Raw genomic sequence first — 22,500 nt, forward strand, 5'->3', positions numbered from 1 at the left:
GCCATGTCTCTGTATATCTTAAACCAATCTTTGAAGACAAGTCTACTGCTGTTTTTCAGGTCTGATACTAAGCTTTCTTAGATCTGTGAAGGGCTTGCTAGCTTTATTGCCAGTTTATAATAAGCCTTTATACATCTGTGAAGGGCTTGCTTGCCTTCCTTGCAGTCTATAGTAAGCTTTCTTAGGTCTGTGAAGGGCTTGCTTGCATTCTTGGAAGTTTATAGTGGGCTTCCTTCGATATGTGAAGGCTTGCTACCATTATTGGCAGTTTATAGTAAGCTTTCTTAGATCTATGAAGGGCTTGCTATGATTAGTGCCAGTTTATAGTAAGCTTTCTTAGATCTGTGAAGGCCTGCTAGCATTATTGGAAGTTTATAATAGGCTTTTTTTTAGATCGTTCAAGGGCTTGCTTGCATTATTGGCAGTTTATAGCAAGCTTTCTTAGTTCTGTGAAGGGCTTGCTAGTATTATTGGCAGTTCACAATACGCTTTTTTAGATCTTTGATGAGCATGCTTGCATTCTTGGCAGTTTATAGTAAGCGTTTTAATTCTGTGAAGTGCTTGCTTGATTTATTGGCAGTTTATAGCATGCTTTCTTGGGTATGTGAAGGGCGTGCTTGCATTCGTAGCAGTTTATAGCAAGCTGTTTTAGATCTGTGAAGGGTTTGCTTGCAGTATTGATGGTTTATATGGCAGGTCGTGCACCCTCCAGTTGGTTAGGACATGAAATGAATTTCAAAGAACGTTCCACTGAAATGAAGTTGTTTCAGCTCATCTTAGTACCAGGCATTGGCAAACGCATTTGTTTCTGCTGTGCTTTGAATGTTTTGCTGGTAGGTGGTTATTTGTCCAATTAGATGCAGGATGGTGGTTGTGCATCTGTTTGGGAGGGTCTCATTTCATTGGATTCTTCCAGATAGGAATGGAGTTTTACATTCTTGAACTTACCTATAAGTGGGGAAGAGTGGACGAGGCAGGAAGTTCATCATGTGTTGGTTGGGGGTTAATGATAATATGAGGCACAGCTTGTGGAAAGGACTGCATGTTATTTTATGGAAGATCTGAGTGAGGCCCATCTTTTCCATATCAGTTACCATTCCTTGAAAATACGCATTAAATAATAAATTCTTTAATGTGATATAGTATTGAAAATAAATTCAAACTTTACACATATATCAATAGACATTAAAAATGAAAATCGTACATATATAGAATCATACATCTAGACTCGTCCTACTAATGTTTAGCACCAGATACAAAACAAATCTAAAATATAAAATCCAAGCAAGAGGGATGGAAATTGGGGTAGGGGAATGGAATAAACATAATTGCTGATACAACCTTCATATTATTCAGAACTAGTATTTGGACAGCTATGTCAAGTATAAAAGCCTCTGCAGATCATTACCCAAGCGTCAATGATAGAGTTTTCTCATTTTTCCACTTCATGTACTATCTGTTGCCAGACATTATACAGGGCTATGAATAGATGCATGTTCGATGTATTAGTGCAATAGCGCCAGAACATAAGTTTGGGTATCGATAGCGGATCATGCACAAATTCTCCCAGATAGTGGACAATAGTCTTCTTGAGTGCTCTACATTGCGTTAATACATGTCTTGGCGTCTCCAGACATACAGGAGATTTGCACACTCGGCAAGTTCGCTCTGCTGCAGGTATGTTTTCCCTTACTCCTATTCTGGATAGGGTGGGCAGTTGGTCCAATCTGAATAAGATGATGAAACGGCGGAGTCTTCTAGTAGGACATAGGAGAAGATAGTCCTGAGGTTTCATAAACTTGTATACTCTGTAAGTCACAAAATGATAGGATTTGAGGGATTCCAAGTGGGCAAAGTTCTCTAACCAGTCCCATAGGTCTACCTTTTTCCTCAGGGCATTTAGCATATCTTTGGTGACAGTTGCCTCTCTATGCATCCAGCCAATTTCATTAAGAAATTTATCCATATCTTTGTATGAGGATGCGGTGGTAGATTTTTTATCTAATTCCTGATGGAGTATCCCTAATAGGGCGTTAGGGGAACCACTAGTCATTTTAAGGTAGAAGCCAGCTCTTCTTTTTAGTACCATAGCCCTGAGTGAAGGAAGACCCAGCTCCAGTCTTATCAAGGCCATAGGCACCCCCGGTGGTAGGCCCAGCATACGTCGCCAGAACTTTCCTTCCAGTACTTGTAGCCATGCCAGATTCATCGTCAGCAATGACTCCAGGCCATAGATGACCATTGGTGCGAAGACTTGCATGTAGAGATGGCGAGTTCCCCACAGAGTAAAGCCCCCTTGCTTGTTGGTAAAGGATGCTATGAGCGAGATCACTTGGAGGGCCCTGCTGTTCCGATCCTGTTTGCAAAGTGTATAATCGCCTAGGGGCTCTATCTCTACTCCGAGATAGCGATACGAAGGGGCATACACAATTATCTGTTCATGTACTATCAGGTTCACACGAGTAGTTCTTTTCTTAGTGAATCTTAATACGTTGGTCTTCTGCAGGTTGATGGTCAAACCATTAAGCTTGGCATATTCCCAGAGGACATGTGCAGAGCGTCTAAGACCACCAATAGTGTTGTCTAGTACTACCAGATCGTCTGCAAAATACGCATTTGAGGCGTCTGTTACCCAAACACTTACACACCAGGAGAGATCATTCTTTATGAGCAGGGCAAAGTTCTTAGTGTGGGTCTTTTAGGTTGGATGGGATTAACAAAATATATACATGATGAAATATATTACATGGTCAAAGGGGGGGTCCTTGAAAGATGTTGCAGGAGTGATTGTCTGCAAAGAGGATTGTCACTCCCTCAACTTTGCGGCATGTACAGTGTTGTGTTGTCATATTAAGTTGATTTATGTCGCACACCGCTGCCATTTCTCCATGCACTTTGTATAGGGTGCATTAATTGTAGGAAGGATTTCCTCCTAGGTATTGATGGAAGTTTAATTGAGGCATGTCTTTGCTAATGCAATGAGATGCAGTGATATGTCAGTGATGAATCCATGTATTATTGAGGTATTTCAGTGGGAGACAGAAATAATGAGGGTACTCATCAATTGTGTGTATTTGTGTATTCCTTTAGTCAAGAGAATGTCTTTAGGGACCTTGAAGGTGGTGCTGATTGCATCATCTAGTTTAATGGTGGCAAGATCATTTACGGATGAGGATTTGACAACACATATATTGAATCGGTGGAGATACTAGTATTGGTGTGCACGGGAATTTCTGGTCAAAACTGCTGGTAGAAGTGGTAGCGGGAGATATTTAGATTTGTCTTTAGTGTTAGATGCAGTTCAGGTGGCGGAGCATAGCATGCCTTGTTCAGGCTAGCTGGAATGAACTTCGTGAACACAGAGGTGCTCAGAAGGAATGCGCTTGTAGTGGGATGCCTGAGTTGAGTAGTGATCAAGATGGGGACTTTGTGCCAATCTTGTTTCACTATGTGAAAGAGCTCTAAATTGGGGATAATGTACAGGGTTGACATTACATTAAATCTGACAATACAATGTGGGAGAGCACTCTTCTAGCTGTGTACAGTAAGGAGCCAATGGTGGCAAAAGTAAAGACAGACACACGTGATCACAGGTCAAGGGTGTTTATTGATCTTTATAATGGGTGAGACAAACACCTGATCTAAACCTAAATCTAAGATGGGAGCAAGCTACGACCATCAAATAATAATAAGGCAGTCCTAATAGTGTCTTGTCAAATAAAAAGAGCGTGTACTAAAAATACATATTGCCAGTTCCTTACTGCTAATTTACAAAAAGAGTGTGGGATAATGTCCACAAAAAATGATAAATTAGGATGGTATGGCTAGGTCCCCCTTCCCCACGTTTGAAGCATGGGACAAGGTGGGACTCTTGAGCACAGCACAGTCCTTGGCCTCGTCAGCACAAGGTTCAAAGTTCAAGTTATGATATGATAGGTTATTTATTAACATGCTTAATACCCAGAGGTTTCGAAGCGCGGACGCTGGGATTGAACCTGTGGTGCTCCAGGTTGTCTTGCTTCCAAAGCGAGCACGTTGCCCCTGAGCTATCCTCCAGAGACGACAGGACAAGACGAGACAAGTTCAGTGATTCCAGCACATTCAGGGACCATGTTTGCAAAAAAATATATATTGGTAGCAGCATAAAACCACTCAGAATAAGGAAAAGGGAACATATGTCGTCTATCAATAGTCTAGATCCCAGGTTACCCCTGACCGCACATTGGCAAAAGGAGCATCAGATGCATGACAAACATGAAATTAGGTTTATAGGCCTCAGGAAAATCACGTGAAATAAGAGAGGGGGAAACAGGGAACGCCTAGTAAGACAAACAGAGGCTAGAATAAATTGCCAATTTCGAGCTCCTGCTATTGGTTTAAATGCAGATAATGAAATGAGCTCATTTCTATATAAAAATAAAACCGTTCTAAATAATAACCATGCAAAGCAACTCATGAATAAAGTACTAGAATATTAAGGAGGAATTTGGAATAGACATTCCTTATGGAATAAGATTCACTAAATAAGTAATCTTACATGTTAAAGGCTCTGACTAGAAAGATGTATTCGTTTTTTGAAAATATAACAATAGTTTACAATGTGGTATTGTTAACCACAGAATTAATGAATTTCTATCTTCAGTAATAGACTGTGACATTAGTCAACAAACTATGTAGTCTAAGTGCATACTAAATACAATGAGACACGCTAAGAGGGGAACACAAGCGTTAAAGCCATGACATAACAGTAGGGTTATAAACAGGCTGTATGGTATTCAAAGAAAGGAATTACTGATTACTTTAGAGAATAATAAGTTACTACAAACGATGGGCGGATCACAGCCCACGCGCATGTATAAAAGAAAGACCAAAAACCGAACAACAAATTCCAATAAAACATACCTGGCGCAATTAATGAAGTACCACACAACTTGTTTGTATTCATATTCAAGAAGGAGGGGGTATATCCTTCCAGGTAACTTCGATAGCGACGGGCTGTTTTCAATTGAGTAGTCCAAGGCGCTGAGTGACTCTCCATCCATAATTGCTAGCATCATTTTCTGCTTAACGCAGTAATTTGGCAGAAGATGGGATGTGGGGAGTGGGAGGTGCAAGGCATCACACCTAAGAGTATGCTGGAAATGCAGTCTTATACTTTAATATTCAGCCTGTGTACCGGGAATGGCTTGTTGCCTTATTATGTTGGATCTGTGGAGTAAATCTCAGTAAATCTCTAGCTGTTAAAATGTGAAATCTGACAGATATGTTTGAACCTTCCAGGTTAATATGCCAGTGTATAAATGTTGTCAGGAAAGATGCCACAGGCAGCATCCCTTTAAAGCTCACTAGATGATTGGATGAGGGGCTTCGAAGGGACAGATGCCTACAGGTGGGTATTACCACAAATAAAAAAAGAGAATGCCTGCTGCAGCATTTTTACAGAAGCATTCATATGACACCATATTCGCATAGAACCATGGTTGAGTTTGTTTGATCTGATCTAGTCTCATATAATTTGTAGATTTAAGCAACATAACCTGAGCGGGGGTGGGGGGGCGGTCAGGTAATGCCCAGGGGCATTAGAAGCCTGAGCCTGGAGTATGGATCTTTGAACATCCATTTTACAGCTAGGGTAAAATCTAAATGATACCTTTGAATTGGTTATCTTCGAAGCTGTCTTTTGCTGCCAGGCGGTGTTTTATTTAACCAATGTGATAAAGGGCCTCATTACACGGACGGCGGTAAGGGTTTACCGGTACCGGTATTTTACCGGTACCGGTAAACCCTTACCGCCTTACTACGAGGTCCCTTTGCGGGTTGGAGAATTTAACGCCTGCTTTTTGCAGGTGTTAAAAACCAACCCGCAAAGGGACCAGGGAGCTAATTACGGCACTGCAATTGCCGAAATTAGCACCTTCCCCATTCCCATTATGCCCTATGGGGCAAAAATGGGAATGGGGAAGGGCAATGGGGGAAGAGGGAATTACCGCCCCACCAACCTTGGAATAGGGCGGTAATTCCCCTTTCCACCAAGGCGGTGCCGGTATTTTACCGGCATGGACCAAGGTGCTAATAGCACCTTGGTCCACCGCTGTCCGTGTAATGAGGCCCAAAGTCTTATTGTTGAGGATACTGGATGGGACTGGTGTGACACCGGGGGCTGGCGACCACCACCCACTTGGTTATACAGGCCCTGGGTTATTAAGAGGAGCATCCAACCACCCCAGTGTCATGTTTTATTACACGGCACACTCCACCCAGGGAAACCTTCCCCGACAAAGAATGTGGTGTACAATAAAGCGGGTTCTTTTCTGTTTGAGCAGGCCTTCCTAGTCGTCTCGCACCCAACCTCCACAAATACCCCGTGTCACAGTGGACCAGGAATCAGGCCGGTGTGTATCAATGAGATATGTATTAATTATTTAATGAAAAAGGAAAATCAAACAATTTTACAGCCACTAATGTTGTGATACACAATTGCACTAATCTCTACAAAACAATTAGGTTAAGATATTCTGTTACAATTCTCACAACCTTTAATGGCAACACAGAAAAAGAGCAATTTTAGAAAGAGATAACACCAACGGTTTAGCACTCCCCCCTGCAACATTCACCCCCCAAACATTAGCTAACTTGATTCCTTTGAATGCAAGGCAGTGGTAAGGAGTAGGGATAGAGAGAGAAAATATGATTTGGAGTAAATCCCACCAGCCCAAGATGGGAGGCCGCAAAGAAAGTGAAAACCCATTTTTGGAGAAAAAGAGCAGAATTGGATTTGGATTATTTCTCACAACGGCTAGGGGACAGAATGAAAGGAAATTTGTGTTGCTTACACTTGAGGAGATAGGGAAGCTTAGAGACTACTATTCAGCACACCACGGCAACAATAGAAATAAAGTGGGAAAATCGGTTTTGGAAGGAGGCAAATTCAAAAGGAAAGATACAATGACAAATGGAAATTCATTTTACACAAGATTTACAATGACAGGCAGCCCAAGGAAGGGGTTTAGCTCAGAATAGAAAAATTGGTTTCCACTGACAAGGACACATACCAGATAAACTTGTAGGCAAAAAGGGATTGCTCTCAATGGGCGTACAGTTTGGGGTTTTACTAAGACAGATGCAAATAGGAATTTGTGGGGTGATGCACACAATACACGGACAAGCTCAGTTTTCAGTTAGAAGGAGAATAATTCTTTTGAGGCAGCACTTTCATGACTATAATAATTATAGAAAGGCACCAGGGACAAGGTGGTGAATTTCGAATTTCAACCAACTTGTACTGTGAATTGTTATTACTTAAAATATGCTAAGGATTTAAACAGAAACAGAAACTGAGAGGTTTACCAATGGGAATATGTGAACATACACAGGCTAAACACAGATTCTTCTATGGGAAGGTGACTGAATTACACTGGCAATTTGGGGTTTTCCGTGGGGGTTTCAATGGGATCTTCAATGGGGGAATTGTTGGGTGCAATGCTACAAAAAGGAAGGGCTTATGCAATTTAGGCTTGGGGTATTTGCTACTTCCAAAGCAAGCCTTGTTTTGGGATTCCGGAAAGCCAGCTGGATCTCAGGACACTAAGGACAGCTAGGCAAGGGGTCTGGTCACTGCACTCTGAGTTGGTTTGGGATTCTGGAAAGCCAGCTGGATCTCAGGATACTCTGGACAGCTAGGCAAGGGGTCTGGTCACTGCACTCTGCCATAGTTAGGTTCAGCCAGCTGGATCTCAGGACACTATGGACCGCTAGGCAAAGGGTCTGGTCTCTGCACTCTCAAAGATGGTATGGTTCAGCTGCCTCCTCTCCGTCCCACTTCTCCTGTCTACCCTGATTTTCGTCTGTCCCCTGATCAAGTACACTCCCCCTTATATAGCACAAATGACATCACTCACTTTACAATCTAGGGGGAATACTCTGTAATTACCCCCACCTCTCAGATAGGACAGTTTACCATCTCAGGCTTGATTGGTTAAAGGGAAGAGAGCACCATCTGTCTGTTTGCATTTATTACTATCCTTTGTCCTCCTTGCTGCTTTTTGACAAAAAATAGTTATGTCTTCTAACTTCATAATCTACTAGCCCCTGCTATATGCATAAGATAAGTGGTTTTAGTTGTCATATGGAAGTAGGTAAGCCAATCGCCAACTCTGTATGATGTAGCATGGCCCAGTGGCACATTTTTGTCCTTTTCACAAAATGTATAACAGTTATAACTCTGCAAATAATAAAGCATGTTCATAATTTCATTTTTCATCTTTCCACCAATTATCATATTTGTCACATGTTCTGAGCAGCCAGAAACTAGTCTTAACTGGCCATTTCAGTCCCCAACGTCCTAGGGAAATGCAACTAGTCTCTTTCAAACCACCTTTAAATGGCATGAATAAATCTCACTACCAAACTTACTTCTTATTCTGAGTGCTGCAAAAAATGCCTAAAATGAAATCAGTTTTCTAATGTCAATTGGGAGGATCTTGTTCCACCTGAGTGAAGGGTACTTAATTCCCCACAGCCACTGTCTTCCCCTGGCTCAGCTGGTGACCAAATATTTTTATGACCCCCTTTGAAGTTGTCAGTTTGTTCTTTGTAGTGGGTGCAGGAAGGAGTTCACACCCCCTAGTCAAACTTTAGCCACACTTGCTTTCTTTGAAATCTCTGAGCCCTTTCCTTAAAGTCTGGCAGTGCAGGGAATTATGACACCCTGAGTAACCTCACATTTCACTGCAGAATGGTTCACTGGTAGGTGCGACTTCCAATGGGAGCGGGGCTTTTAATTGTGAAGTTTCTTGCCTTAGCCCCAAACTGTTTTTTTCCGGTATTGTGAGCCTTTTGAAAGGTGATTGAAGTCTTGTAGGTGGAAACATAATGTACATTACTTTAGTCAACCCCACCAGCATATTTCCCTGACATTTTCATGTGCGACCAGTGCTATCTTTTCACTGTGGCTTTTTAAAGTCATTTTTCTTTTTCATACGTGTGCAAGCTGTTTTTTCGTTTAATGTTTGAAATCTTGTCTTGTAGGTCACGGGATTCTTTAATTTCTCCTTTTTGAGTGAGCTTGCATTTGCTGTTAGTTTATTGAAAATGAGGTGTAGGCCCCTTTCCACATGGTTCTTTGATTTAACTTGAACAGGAGAAAATGCTAAGCCGTTTTTCATTTGCAGCGTTTGAAGGGCTGCTGTTTGAGTGAAATGGAAACCAAAATTAGTTTCAATTGTAGTGTTGAAATTCTTGTTCCTAATGTGAATTAAAAGTAAAGCAAGTTCGTTTTTGGATGAAATGTACAACTTCATGTCATTTAGGTGAAATAAAAGCAACGCACGGCCGTTTTTGGATGCAGAGCATAACTTCTTGTCATTCAGATGAAATAAAAGTGAAGCAGGGCCATTTTCAGATGCAGTGTTCAAATGCTTGCCACTCATGTGACAGGTAAAAGCAAAGCATTGCCGTTTTTGGTGGCAGTGTTTAAATGCGGTGTTTCAGGTGAAGGGGATTTATTTTTAGGGCCTTAAATGCACCCCACACCTGTCTATTCCTATGCGTGTGTGTTCGACCCACTATTCCACTGACGACTATAAAGGGCAACAAACAGACAAGTTAGCTCATGGGAAGCCAGGCGAGAATACAACTCCAGATCTTGTATTTCATGCAGTTGCCTCCAGAGGCATCCATGGTTTCCTCAAAAGAGAGGCCAAATTCTCCGAAAACCTGAAGCCCACAGGTGTGAAGCATCCTATTGTCGAGATAGTTTGTGCATTCCAACTCACGTCCACCTGGTACTATCAGGTTCCTGGTGTGATGTCCCCGAATGGTAAAGAATGGTAAAGAAGAGTTTCTGGACCTTAGACATAACAGTTACAGAGACTATGGGTAAATGAAACAGTAGATCTGTGGCATGTGCTGCTAACCAAGTGATACAATCTACCAAATCTGCAGTGCCCATGATCACTGTGCAGGACAGTCACATCTCTGACTGGTTAAAGGGAATGTCCTCACTGGTTTTCTGGTGACATGATGAAATGTGGCATGTTTGTTACATGAGAGGTATGAATGGCTGTAGTAATGGTAAGCTCTACTCAATTGGGAGAAGAAAGGTACACAATGAAAAGGACACTGTAGCAAGTCTGTCAAAGGGTTTGTGAGAGCAGTCATGCCATGCATTGAAAAGGTGGCAGTGATGATTGTGCAAACAGAGCTGGATCTATACCTCCCCAGCTCAAGCTGGGTCCATCAGGTGTATGGCTACGGTCAAACTCATGCCCCCAATGAGGAGGCTCAAAGTGTTGAATGCACCAAAAACTCTCTTAGAAAAAAGGACTTCCCTCATCCCTTGCTAAGTGCTTGGTCTTTGGCATGGATGAAATATGTCAAAAAAATTTGGATACTTAAAATATCGCCCATATCTGTCAAAATCCCGGCTTGCCCTGGTCTCACACTGCACACGCTGTGAATTAAGCATTTGAAAATGTGTTTCTGGGGATGCAGGGGCATATATAAAGATGTGGACTGGGCAGCTTTTGTGTGAACAAGAGGGCTCAAGGGCTGCTGGCATAATGTTGGGCCACCATATGTACACAAAATGTAACATTGGCACTCTCCCACTTGCCACCTCTACCGCATCCTGGCATAGAGGTGCTGGTAATAAATGCGTGTACTGTCCGCACCCAAAAGATGGCACAGTGCATTCTATGCGTGTCTGCCTAATCAAGAAAGCATGGCTTAGACCAATGTTGTGGGCTCAGGGCATGCCGCTTAGTGTGTGTAGGATTATGTTTCACACTGCAGTGACTTTTGCCACTTTTGGGGTTTGAAGAGGGAAAATGGGATGCTCCCTTCCCCCGATTCTCTTCCAGACCATGGCCTAGATCATCACGGCCCAAGAACCCACCTTGAGAGGAATTCGACCCACTCACAGATGCCCCAGACGTCTACATCTACCGTGGCCATGCCCCACATGGCCAGGGAAACTGCCCGTCAGTCAAGCCACATGCTGGGACCTTTGGCGAAGCTGACATAGACCATATGGAACAACTCGACTAGCACAGCAGCACTCAAAGCCACCATCGTTAGAGATGCCATGACGGCATAGCCGACGGACGGTAACACACGTGCCACCATGCACGACTGGTCAGACCCACACAAATCTCCCACGAAGAACATACTCACTGCCATGACGTAATGGACCGTTTACACACATTGATGCATCGTTGTTATTTTTCACATAGGCTAAACCACTGCGCCGCAGAAATGCAAGACGCAAGAAGAGCTCATGTACATGCTTGCAAATGCTTTATTGCCACTATAACTACTACGACAACCTAAGGCACTCATGTATAAGGAACCCTGCCGCTCACCGCGACCCCTGTAATATGAACCATATGCTGCCTGTCATGGATCAGGCCACAGTAGGCCTCAGCACCAGAGTAGGCCGCAACTCAGAAGCCGCAGCCCCGGAGCCGCTCGGACGGAGATGCAAGATGCTGATCTTGCAGAACGAACACGGACGAGAGCCCCACAGCCAAGGCCACGACTTTACAAATTATACGCCACGCTCTTGGAACCAAGGTTACACCTGCTGCGGCTAACTGCCTCTCAGAGCCGAAATACAAATCAAATGCTCATAATTCTGGTCCAGCCATGGTCTCACCACACGTGACCAAGCCGACCTGAGGCGGTGCCAAGTACCACGGACCAGGGAAGCTCTGGTGTCTCACGCTTGGGACACAGACTGCAACAATGAAGTGACAAACTGGACACTGGCAGCGGTGAGAAAGGGGCGCTCCTGAAACAAATGGCAGACCTGTCCATTGTCCTCCACTGACAGATAGTCACACATTGTTTCTAACATCAGGTACACTGCGAGCTGGGAACGACGATGGTCCCAGGCTTGGGGGCTCGCGGATGAACCAATCAGGGCACAGGGGGCTAACTACTGACGGCATCATAACCTAGCCAATCACTAACCTTTCTCATGTATCATTTTTGGTGTTATCATTTCTAGGGACGACCCAAGCGTACCACCTGACCTCTTCTCCACCAACCACTAACTCACCTATATGTTTCTATACTAACCCTATTACTCGGGGAGCCAACACGAGGTGACGTTAGGTTTTGGGGGAAATTTCCCAGGTGACAATGAGACGTCACTCATGATGAAGAAGGGCCTGCGAGCCCACTCTTGTGAGATGTGTTCCCGGATGACCTTTGATCCCAGAACCTGTCCCTGTCATTTTCTAATAAACAGCAGTAACACCTTGCTCTTGCGTGTGTCTCATATTCATTGGGGACTGCGGGAGGAGTTGGGGCCTCCCTACCCCCGGAGGTCTGTGGACGGCCTGCCGACCCCTGGGATATCACCCCAACAAGTTGGAGGCACTGCTGAGATTTCTCTGTTGAGACCTAGCACTGAGGGTGAGGCAAGAGGGAGACACTGCCTGCTCCAAGATGGCCCGGCACAGCAGCCCCCCCCACCATTGCCCCCTTTGGAGGACTACGGGACCATCGCGGAACTGCGAGAAGACCGGACAGCACAATCCAGAGAGTGGCCATCGGGAGCCGACTTGAGAAGTATCCTGCCCGCGGTTGGCGAGTGTCCAGACATGGTCCAGACGAGGGGAGGTGACAAGCAGATTGGGAGGGGTACACCGCAGCCGAGCGGCACCGGCAGCCGAAAGCCGATGTGAGTATGACACGCGCCACCAGCAATGCAAAATTGTGCGGGTGGCGGGAGGAATTGTAACGGGGTGGCGGGTGGATCTAAAGGGTGTTCAGAAAGATTTGACAATTGAGCAGCGGTTGACGTGGAAAGTACTGCGAGGCAGGCACGAGGGCCGCCTTGTATAATATTGTAGAGTGCGAAGGGTGGGGCTTCAGGCACCCACATGCAACCGGTGAATTGGGCTGATTGGTTTTGATTGTGGGCACCTGTAAACAAGGGGGTGTGGCATTCCTACGAGTTGACGTTCTTGATCGATGAGTAGCTGAGGATTCCTATTGGTTGAGTGTTTTAGCTCGATGAACAGATGACGTATTCCTAGCTGAGGTAACTTGATTGTTGCTCGGTGCAGAAGATAGTGGGCTGGTTAAGTTCCCCGGTGCGGGAGCATATCACACACGAGGCGACGCAGCGGGTGCAGTTTACTATAATAACAAAGTGATTGATGTATACTCCACTTCAGGCGTGGTGGGAAGAGAGCTCTGGGGATTGTGGGGAATGACATTGTAAAAGAGCGCGCATATTATTTTCATGTGTATTTGTATGTACCTGTATCCAACTGTCCTAGGCCTGGTGGCTTCACCCATAGAGTTACATAGGATTGCGCGGAGCATTTTGAATTGCAGTAGAAGGTGGGGTGGAAGGGAGAGGCGGCTGCGCACGGAGAACGCCGGCCTACCTCGATCCAGGGGTGGCTACGGGAGGTAGTGGAACAGAAAAGATGGAAGGGAAAACAGGAAAGTAGAGGAACTGCTGGTGGGGGAACGAAACGAGAAGGGAAAAGGGGGAGGAGCAGAGGTAGAGACTGAAGGCACGCCGGGTAGCGGTGGTGCGAGGAAGGCGGGTGGCTTCAAAAGCATACAACACGGGACATAAAGTCACAGGGGGCTTCGCGCGCCACGGGTCGAAGGGGACCATAACACTAGGGAAGGGAACATAGGACAGAGGAAATTGTAGAGCAAAAAAAAGAGGGCGGTGATGCCCAGTGCAAAAGTATTGTAACACCATTGTTTTCTTTGCAGCTGAGACTCATCAGGACCCCAACTTATGGGGCTAGGTAACCGTGGTACTGAAAAGTAAGAGGTTTTCAGAATGTCTGTATACAATGGAATAGGGACAGGGTACAGGAACCCACTAACAACCCCACTCCAACACATATGTGCTACGCTACCTCCACACAGAGATAAACTAGTAAAGTATAGTATTGAGTGGACACAAGGAACAGATAACAAGATACGGATACCATGGCCGCCCAACGGCAGCTTTGATATGTACACTCAACACTCTCTTCTAGCCTACTCACACAACACACATAAAGGGAAGAAGTTAGCGAACCATCTAGAAGTACTCGATCTGCGGAAGCTGTTCCAGGGGTGCATACCTGGGGTAACAGGGATGTTGACAATGCGGGGGGTGAAGGAGGAGAAGGTGAAAGAAGAGGGAGGGTGTAGCATGCCCCCGGACGCTCACGGCACGGAGGAAAGTGAGGAAGAATCAGAGGGGTCATACCCAGTAGCACAGGGTAAACAGGAAGAGGAAGGTGAGACGCCTATAACTAAGGAGGTAAAGAAGGAAACGGAAGGGCTGTACCCAGTAACAGAACTTAGATAGACGGCGCAGACACAGTTGTCAGCTGTGGAAGGGTATTCAAACCCTACGTTCAGCCTGCCGCTGTACGCACCAACAGACAGCTACCAAAAAGGGAGGGGTGGGGGGAGTGCCGTAGCCACGCATGCACAAATGAATGCGGGAAGCGCACAAAAGACGCATGTAGACTTTGCTAATGTAGGACCAGATGAATGGATAGCTGCCAAAGTGTTGCTGAAACTACTGGGAAAACCAACAGAAGAGGATGAAGAGGTAATTATACGGGTGGAAAAGGAGGGAGACGAAGGAGCACATGGAAGATGCGAGGAAGGTACAATAGAAGAGGGGAGGTTGACAAAGGCAGAGGAGGTGATGCTGGAGGGAAAGCTGGCAGAACTGAGGGGGGTGCGGAGTGTACTGATCAGGCAAATGGAACAGCAGGAACGAGAGAAACAGGAGAAAAGGACAGGAGGTAAGAGTGGTAGAGCGGAGGTAAGCAAGCAGGAGGCAGAAAAGAAGAAGAAGTAGGAGGATCGCTTAAGAGGAATTGCAGAAAGGGTAGCACGCATGGAGCAGCGGGAACTGAGGAGGAAAGAAGAAGAACGAGAAGAGAATGACAGGGAAATGATGCTATGGAAAAGGAAGATTATAGCAGAGAGCGCACGTAAGTATGAGGAAGGGAGGATATTAGAGAGCCTATTGGAAACGGAGGGGAGGGTATGGTATGAAAAGGACAGGGACTTCCAGGCACTCAAGCAGGTAAGTGACGCAATAAGGAACAACCTTAAGAGGGCAAGAGCTGAGGTAAAAGGTGAGGGAGTAGGCAAGGGAACAAGGGACTGGGAGGGTCAAACAAGACACACGCAAATAAGATGCCTGTGAATATCACAGAAGTAGCGCCAGTGGCACAAACACAGGGAGGAACGGGGAAGGAAGGTGAGTACGCCTATATAGATTTAGACACAGTAACAGTGGGAGGGGAGATCATAACTACACGGATGGCTTTCTCAGATGGGTTTTGCAGTGAGGAAGAAGAAGGGTCCTGCGAGGGTCAGAGGAAGGGGAGCGGAGAAGGGTTGAGTAAACTATACATAACACGCACAGACTGTGGTTCATCATGGGAATGCAGGACACATAAAGGGGGAGAAGGAGAAAGAGTGAGCAAGAGAAAACAAGGAGGAAGGGCACAACGACCACTCACACAACCAGCACAACACACACCGTATGTTAATAGGCTTAGGGACCTCCCAGGAGGAAGGATGGAGGAAGTGACAACACAGCATAACAAGGACAAGGTAGGTAAGAGGAAGGGGCATGAGGGCAGGTGGAGAGAGTAGGCTTACACAACACATTTCTGACTTCGTAGAGGAACTTTTTGACATGGAAGAGGATAGTGAATACGCACATATATCTCCCCGCAGATGTACGCCAGGGGGAGTGAGAGAATACACACAAATGCCATTGCTAGAGAGAGGGGGAGCAAGACCGCAGTATGTCCCATAGAAGCACGCAGACAAGGAGAACATTAAATGTAGGTTGCCATCATTGACCAGAGGGGCTGGGAAATGTATATACGAAATGGAGAAAAAAACTGCTGGGCTAAAGTTAGCAGTAGGCGATGTAAAGGGGCTATTCATTTCTATACTGGGTGACGCAGCAGATGACATCTGGAAAAGGGCGGGATTACCAGGGGTGACCATTAATGACACATCACATGACGGGGCACCCTTCTCAAACTGCAGACATGCATTCTGGCAAGCACTAAGAATACAATACCCTGACATGTCAGACATAGGAGCAATAACGTCATGTAAGATGCATGAGAATGAGGACCCTGTCAATTACATCCAAGAAATTCAAGAGAAGTGGCGCTTGGAAAAGCAGGAACCATGGGACAAAACACTAGCAATTTTTTAACACATACTGATACAAGGCCTCCCTGAGCCAGTACAGAGACAATTAAAGAAATTAGTGGGAATGGAAGCAAAGGCATGGCCAGAAATTCAGCTAACAATAGTGCACCATTGTAGGTTGTGGCAGGAGAAGATGAAGCAAAAGGAAGAGGATAAGAAAGCAGACGAGGCGAAATTGGTACAAAAGAAATTATCAAAATATGCAATGGAAGGTGCACTAATAACAGGCCCCACACAAGCAGTTCAAGCACCAGACGCAATGCAACAGCACACAGTAGCGCAACAAATACAACAAGCACAGGTAACTATACAACAAATGCCACCACCACCACCATATACGGCACAACACTCCTATGGTCCTCAGTTGGGGGGTGAGATATATGATGGGTTATTTATAATGCGCTTAATACCCAGAGGTTTCTAAGCGCGGACCCAGGGATCGAACCTGTGTTGCTTTGTGTCATCTTGTTTCCAAGTCGAGCACGCTGCCACTGAGCTATCCTCCTGGGACTGGATACAATCAAATGGGAAATGGTCAGATAACAAGCTATAGAGGAAGAGGGAGGATAGCAAGAGGGCGGGGATGCAAGCCACCAGCACAACAACAATAAGGGGAAGGGTTATGAGGGTACAACACCTATGGACATCAAGGGTACTCAGACAGCACTGGGGATACCCATGGCAAGCGCGAGAGCCTCCAACATGCTGGACGTGCGGAGTGGTAGGGCATGTATCATGTACATGCAGGGCAAGAAAGGCACAAGCTGGATGGGGGGAGCAGGGACAACAAGGATACAATGGGGGACAACAGACACCACAACAACAGATGGTACAAGGTCAAATACAACAACACCCAATTCCACCACAAATTCAACCAGCACAGCAGCAAGCACAACAACAAAAGACAACGGCACAACAACAACACGTCCAGACGGTGCAACAACTAACACAGATACAGGACGGTAACACACAACACAGAGAGGAACCAACGCAGCAAACACATTTGGGGAGGGTGACAATATTGGGCCACAACCCATACACAGGGAACGGACAATCACTGTACCCCCAATAGGACAGCCCAGAGACGTCCTTGCTGTGTCGCATCCTGTTGGTAATACCTAACCCTGCGGAGGAACCACGCATACAGGTGGCGATAGGTGACAAAACATTTTCCTTTCTAGTAGACACAGGTGCAACTAGGTCTTGCATAACGGAAGGGAAGTTTAACTTGTCAGGTGATGCCATGCACACCCAAGGATTCTCTGGGGCTAAAGAGCTGGTTCCTTTTACTGATAACATCTCCTTATCTGTTGGGGAGCACGACTTATCTCTACCACTGTTGTATTCAAAACAGTCACCAATAAACATTCTTGGAAGAGACATCATTAGCAGATTGAACATGACTATGGGCCTCATTACATGTTAGGCGGTAAGGGTTTACCGGTACCGGTAAGGGCACCGGTACTGGTAAACCCTTACCGCCTTACTACGAGTTCCCTTTGCAGGACCCGACCTTAACGGCTGGTTTTACCAGCCGTTTAAGTAGGGTGCCGCAAAGGGACCTTGGAGCTAATTACGGTACCGCAATTTGCGGTACCGTAATTAGCGCCTTCCCCATTCCCATTATGCCCTATGGGGGCAAAAATGGGAATGGGGAAGTGCCTTGGTGAATGGGGAATTACCGCCGCCACTCACCTTGGAGTAGGGCGGTAATTCCGCCATCCACCAAGGCGGAGACGGTAAAATACCGGCGGCAACCATGGCGCTAACAGCGCCATGGTTACCGCCTACCGTGTAATGAGGCCCTATCTCTTTTACTGACAAGGGAATAGTGTGCTCCACACCAGGCATAAATATGCTCACGGCCCGACACATACTATGGGCATATTGTGGAAAGAAGGTGATAAGGGCAGAGCCAGTGGACGGGGACCTCTTACAATATGGGACAGACATGGTAATAGCGTGGCTACCGGGTATAGAGGGCAAGATATGGAGGAGACCTGCAAAATACCTCTTCAGGCCGGAGACACCCACTGATGAAAAGGAAGGGGAAGCAATATCAGTGAACGTGGAGAGTATTGTTGCAAAACCAGGCTACATTGCCGTACGTGCCCAGGATGGGGAAGGAAAGGCATGGAGAGCAATTATAGCACTAGCTGAAGGATGCAGGCTTACACAGGTATCAGATGAGGAACTGTTCTCTGATGACAAAGGAGATGGGGAAATGGTATCCGACATGAGTGTTTACATTTGGCTGAAAGTAACATTAAAAGACATAGCTCAAAAAATGGCAATTGCACTGGAGGTGCCCTGCCCTACCAAGGTACCGTTTCATGAGGCAGACTTAGCAGCAGTACCCGCATCCTTATGGACAACTAGTCCCTATGACATGGGTTGCATCAAGAGCATTGGAGGAGTGAAAATAAAGCTGAAGAAAGGGGCAATGCTACCCAGAGTAAAACAGTACCCACTATTGAAAAAAGCTGATGAGGGGATACATGAGACAATATCCGCCCTAGTAGAGAGAGGAATACTAGTACCATCAGAGTCACCATGTAACACCGCAGTATACCCAGTGCGTAAGGCAAAAGGGGGATCATGGCGTTTCCAAGATTTAAGGCCCTTTAACCACATTGTGAAAGCAGAGTACCCTTTTGCAGCTAACCCAGCAACAATACTGTGCGGAATTCCAGCAGAGGCGTCACGGTTCACCGTGATCGACCTCAAGAACGCCTTCTTCTCCATCCCATTGCACCCTAATTCACAAGATCTAACAAGTTTCACATACCGCAACATAAGGTGGAAACACACCAGGTTGTCACAGGGGTACTGTGAGTCACCATCGATCTTTAACAGAGTAATACAAATGGATTTGGGCAATATAGAGATGGAAATCATGGTGTTGCAATATGTAGATGATATTATAATATGCAGCACTACTGAGGAAAAGCATAGGAGAGACTCAGTTAAAATGCTCACAGTACTGGCTGAGAAAGAATACAAGGTAGACAAGGAGGAGCTGCAGTACTGCCAAGAGCAAGTACTCTACATTGGACATATTATTTCACAAAAAGGAAGGAATATTGTGCCACAAAGGGCACTAGCAATACAAAACACACGACAGCCACAAACAGTGAGAGAACTGCAGCAGTTCCTGGGCCTATGCAAACTACTGCAGGGTGTGGGTCTTTGATTACAGCTCATACATAGGAAGACTGCTTGAAGCACTCAGAGAGGCACAGAGGGGGCAAAGGAAATTGGAATGGACACGAGGAATGTCAGATGCATTCAACAAATTGAAAAATGCTATTTCAACTGCAGAAGTACTAGCTACCCCAATTATCAAAAATCATTCTACATATTTTCACTTTGTGACTCAGCAGTAATGAAAGCAGTACTGACCCAAAAGACTAGCATGGCACACAAGCCAGTGGCCTTTTACAGTGGTAATCTAGACCCTGTAATGATGGGACATTTCCTGTGCGAACAAAGCCTAGCGGCCGCAGCATTCGCTATGGTAAATTCATCTTCCATTACCATGGGATGCCAAACTATTTTGTATGTGGAACATGCCCTCTTTGCAATATTGACAAAACCAAAATCAACACTGACAACACAAAGATCATCAGGATATGAGATTAATTTATCCAGGCCAGAACTGACAGTGGTGAGATGCACTAATGTAAACCCAGTGCGATTTATAGCAGAGGAATCAGTATCTTGGCCTTAGAAGAAAGAAATGACAAAAGAGTAACTATATACTCAGATAGTGCATATGTCACTTCAACAGTACACTCAGGATTAATAAAATGGGAAAGGAGAGGATTTAGGAGAGCTGATGGTACTCCAGTACAACATGCTCTCGTACTGGCCAAGCTAATCGAAGTAATTAATTATCCAGAAGAGCTAGCACTTGTGAAGTGTCAGGCACACACAAATGGTGACGACCCCATATCCAGAGGTAATGAGACAGCTGATGCACATGCTAAACATGCCGCACACTTTGGTGAAATTTGGACACTCCCAGAAAAACAAAAAGAAAAGGGGTGGGAAGACAAATGCTGATGAAAGATGGGTATACACACATCTCAGAGACACAGGTCATGGAGCTACAGGCAGCAGCACAAATGGCAGAAAAAGAACTGTGGGTAAAAAGAGGGTGTACCATGTCTCCCACAGATGCACTATGGCGCCAGAACAACACAGGGAAAGTAGTGATGCCCCTAGCACTGTTAAAAATAGCTCTGACACAATTGCACCATCCCACACACACAGGAAAAGAGGTAACTGCAGCACGAATAAAGGAAGACTGGTTCTGTCCTGAGTTAAACTCACATGTCACTAATTTCTTCAGTAACCACCTTACCTGCCATCAATTCACGGACGGTCACACACTGCAAGTGATCAAAGGTACAATACCCCAGTCTGAAGGACCCTTCCTGCACCTCCACATTGACTACGTTGACATGATCAATGTATGTCAAGGGTACAGATAGCTGATTGTAGTGGTGTGCCCATTTTCACGGTGGATTGAGGCCGGTCCATACTCCCACGCTGATGCGTTCAGAGCAGCAAAGTTCCTGTTGATGGAGGTTTTCCCAAGGTGGGGGGTATGCAAAGTGCTAAGGTCAGACAATGGCCCCCATTTCGCTAACAAGCTATTCCAACATATAACCACTCTCCAAGGGATTAGGCATAAGTTTGCATGTGCATAACATCCTCAAGCTAATCGCGTATGCAAATGCCTCAGCGGCCTCCTAAAAGAAGAAATAGCAAAAATTAAGCAAACAACCAGGAAGAGTTGGCTGTACTGCCTTCCTTTGGCCTTGTTTGAATTGAGGAATAGACCAGGGTCAGACCACCACCTCACTCCCCACGAGGTGGTAACTGGACACCAAATGCATCTCCCACTCACACCACCATCAAGGGCCATAGCTGACTGCCACGCGACCAGTACTGTTTTTGGTAATGAAATGCATGAATATTTCTCTTCTCTGGTTACTAATGCCGCTTTTATTTCTCAACAGCTTAAACGGACACAGGGCGGGTCGAAGAATGATCAACAAGGATAAGCCACCAACGAGGAACAAGAACAGATGACACAGTGGACAGTGAAAGAAGGAGATTGAGTATTACTCAAAAACTTTCGGCGAACGTGGAGCAGTCCACGTTTTACAGGGCCTTATATAATTAAAAAAGTAGCCCCCAGAGTGGTAAAGGTCAGGGGCAGTAAAACGTGGACCCACTTACACAACATCAAGCCCTACAAAGCACAGCCCCCCCCCTCTCCTCAGCGAAAGGGCCAGCGAAAGGGCCAGTGCTTCAGCAACGACACCAGGGATAGCAGCAGCCCAAGACCCAGACGCCCCAAAAGACACTAACGATCACCGCCCTGTAGGACACCCCATGATTACAAGGTCCCAGCAAAACAAATCCAATTAGCATTAAGTTAACACTCCCTAGCCTCCAGCCATTAAAGGACACTGACAAAAGTATCTGTAATACACACCACACTGTGTAAACACATGCATGCTCTCTTCTTTTTTGTCTCGCACATGCAGGAACTGTGTATTATTATTGTGGTTGTAATAAAAGAAAAGGTATATATATAAAATAGAAACAGAGTCATTGCCCAGGGGTAAATGCTGCCCTCAGATGACAATACCCCAGAAGCACTATCACACCAGTTTGTATATGTCATAAAAAGACCAAAATACCTGAAAGGAAGAAGAATTCGTATATACATTTCTTATGATAATTACTCAATCGTTTCCACACCTCCACGAAGCATTACCAGCCCTACGAGATAGGACGGTAAGAAAAGCGTGGGAAGAGCTTTTTGCCTGGGCATTGAACGATTATCTAATACACAGGGCTTGACTAAACAATACAAACAAATAACGCATATTTTCAGAAATGTTCAGGCGGGCACCTATATCATCTAAAGTAACTGCAGCAAAGGTAAGAGTTGAAATGCCAGTGGTATTAGCAACTGTAATAAAAATGATGACAATATTTCTCAACACTGGCCTGATTACTGCTGCTGTCTGGCAGGCATCGTACAACGCGTTTTTTGTGGCTGAAGTTTCAACTACTAACATATCCCCCACAAACGCTTGCAAGGAGCGCTGTGTCCGGTGGTACAACTAGCATGGGACAAAACATTAAAAGGAACAAACGTAGCATATCAAGTGATGTAAATGGGGTTGACATGTCTCACAGAATCTGCACACGTCTCCAACAACATGTGGTATAAACACATGTCGCAAGAATTGGTAA

Source organism: Ambystoma mexicanum, chromosome 8, assembly GCF_040938575.1.
Source record: "Ambystoma mexicanum isolate Mex_15411 chromosome 8, UKY_AmexF1_1, whole genome shotgun sequence".
Lineage (NCBI taxonomy): Eukaryota > Metazoa > Chordata > Amphibia > Caudata > Ambystomatidae > Ambystoma > Ambystoma mexicanum.